The sequence below is a fragment of the Aristolochia californica genome, unplaced genomic scaffold (assembly GCF_029961685.1).
Source record: "Aristolochia californica isolate CCGP_79_NKW_82.1479 unplaced genomic scaffold, dmAriCali1.0.hap1 SCAF_3, whole genome shotgun sequence".
NCBI lineage: Eukaryota > Viridiplantae > Streptophyta > Magnoliopsida > Piperales > Aristolochiaceae > Aristolochia > Aristolochia californica.
The window spans coordinates 16,972,619-16,975,238 of NW_027181992.1; positions in this window are offsets into that span (position 1 = coordinate 16,972,619).

A 2,620-nucleotide genomic window follows, 5' to 3' on the forward strand; every position below is an offset into this window, starting at 1 on the left:
GCACATATAGATGCAAATCGATATAGAGTTTCCTTCCATGAATGCTAGACGGAACCATGTGCATTTGTTAGGTTCTTCCCTTGCCATGGATCGAGTCACCCTTCTTTCCTCTCTTCCCTCCATGGATGATCTTACGTTGGAAGAGAACCCTTTTTTCTTGAACGAGTAATGGTGGAACTCAATTAGAATGAAGGAGCTTTGGAGGAAGCTCAACCTTGGATCTCAAAGGGAGAATCCGACCTTGACCTCTGAGGGAGAATCAGACCTGTAAAATATAATTTTCTCAATACCTGCCTCTCTTTTCCTTCATGTCCCCCTAAATAGGGTTGAGGACGAAAATACAAAGATGACCCATTAGGTCAAGTGGTTCACACCACATTACACTGAACCAACCCAAAGTAAACCAAACCAAATAAAGTAAACCAAACCGAATTGAAATTACATGAAAAGTAAATTGACATCCTCCCCCCCCTGGAGAAAGAGCTTGTCCTCAAGCTCAAAGTATGGGTAGAAGGTGCGAAACGCCGCTAATGGCTCCCATGTCGTGTCACTGGGGTCAGCATCTGCCCATTGCACTAAGATCTCCCAATCACCCTTAATACGGAGAGTTTGTAATACCTGTGTCGGGGTAGAAAGTACACGTCCCTCATGGAGTGGTGGCAGTGGGGTGTGCAGCAAAGGCGAATCTCCGTGGAAGGCCTTTAATTGTGAGACATGAAAGACGTTGTGAATTCTGGCCTCTGGCGGAAGTTGCAATCTGTAGGCCACTGTCCCAATGCGGTCCATCACCTGAAAGGGACCATAATATTTTGGAGAGAGCTTGTGACGTTTGGAGGTTGTCAACGATAGCTGCCTGTAGTGTTGGAGACGCAACCAAACATAATCTCCAGGAGAAAAGAAGACTGCCCGGTGCTTCTTGTCATAATATTGTTTCATAGAATTTTGTGCCTTCTGTAGATGAGTGCGTACCTCAGTGATGAATGTGTCTCTTTCAGCTAATGCTTGGTCCAAAGTGGCGACTTTAGAGGCCCCTGGTTCATAGGCTAAAAGACAGGGAGGTTCTCTACCATATGCCACCTTGAATGGGGTTGTGCCGAGTGCGCTATGGTAGGAGGTGTTGTAACAGAACTCAGCCCAGGCGAGCCACTTAACCTACCTCTTAGGTGAGTCCCCCACGAAATAGCGGAGATACATTTCAATGGTTCTGTTGACGACCTCTGTCTGACCATCAGTCTATGGATGGTAGGCTGAAGAAAAGGCTAACGTTGTGCCTTGTAACTTGAAGAGTTCTTTCCAGAAGGTACTTGTAAAGATTGCATCCCTATCACTGGTAATTGAATTAGGCATCCCATGTAATCGTACAATGTTATCCATAAAAAGTTGAGCTACCTGAGTTGCAGTGTAAGGATGTGCCAGAGGAATGAAATGCCCATATTTAGAGAAACAATCCACCACTACAAGGATAATAGATTTACCCGATGAAGAGGGAAGTCCATCTATGAAGTCCATAAAAATATCAGACCAGACCTGTGACGGAAGCTGAAGTGGTTGGAGCAACCCCGCTGGACTTAATGTTTCAGCTTTATTCCTTTGACAAGTTTGGCAAGCCGCCACATAATCAGCTATACTGCGCTTCATGCCGCTCCAATAAAATTCCCTACTGAGCCGGAAATATGTTTTCTGTCGGCCCTCATGTGTACTGTCATGGAAGGAGGCTAAAATGCTGTTAATCAGAGGGGATGTGTGGCGTAAAAAAATTCTATTTTTGTAGAGGACGAGATTGTCCTGAATCGTCCAATGTGGTGCCGCTGTGCCCTGCTGGATATTCTGGCATAAGGAGATAATATCCGGGTACTGTTGTGCCTCTTCCTTTATAGAATCCAACAAGAGAGCTCTGGGCTGACTGATGGCGTTTAATTGCGGCTCTGGAACGTCCCGACGAGATAAGGCATCAGCCCCTACATTCAAACTTCCCGGTTTATACTCGACAGAAAAGTCAAACCCCATAAGCTTACTTAACCAATGCTGTTGTGGTGAAGTAGTGAGACGTTGCTCAAGAAGATACTTGAGGCTGCAATGATCAGTGCGAATAAAAAAAGAATGCCCCCAAAGATAAGGGCGCCAATGTTGTATAGCTTTCGCCAATCCAATCAATTCCCTCTCATAAGTTGCCAACTTGTGGTGGTGTTGGCCCAGTTGACGGCTAAAATAAGCAATCGGGTGGCCCTGTTGGTGCAACACTGCACCAATACCCCCCCCCCCCCCCCCCCCCCCCCCCCCCCGAAGCATCACATTCCACTACAAAGGACTCCTCAAAGTCGGGGAGCTGCAAAATTGGGGTTGATGATAAGGCGTCTTTCAATTGCTGAAAGGAATGAGCTGCTGTCTCTGACTAGGTAAAAACATTTTTCTTGAGAAGATTGTTGAGTGGAGCTGCAAGCTGGCCATAGCTACGAATAAATTTTCTATAATATCCAGCTAGGCCCAAAAATCCTCTTAAGGCTGTAATAGATGTAGGAATAGGCCAATCTGTGACCGCTTGTATCTTACTCTGGTCTACCTTCACCCCTGATGCTGAAATAACGTGGCCCAAATATGCCATTTCTGATGTGCCCATGGA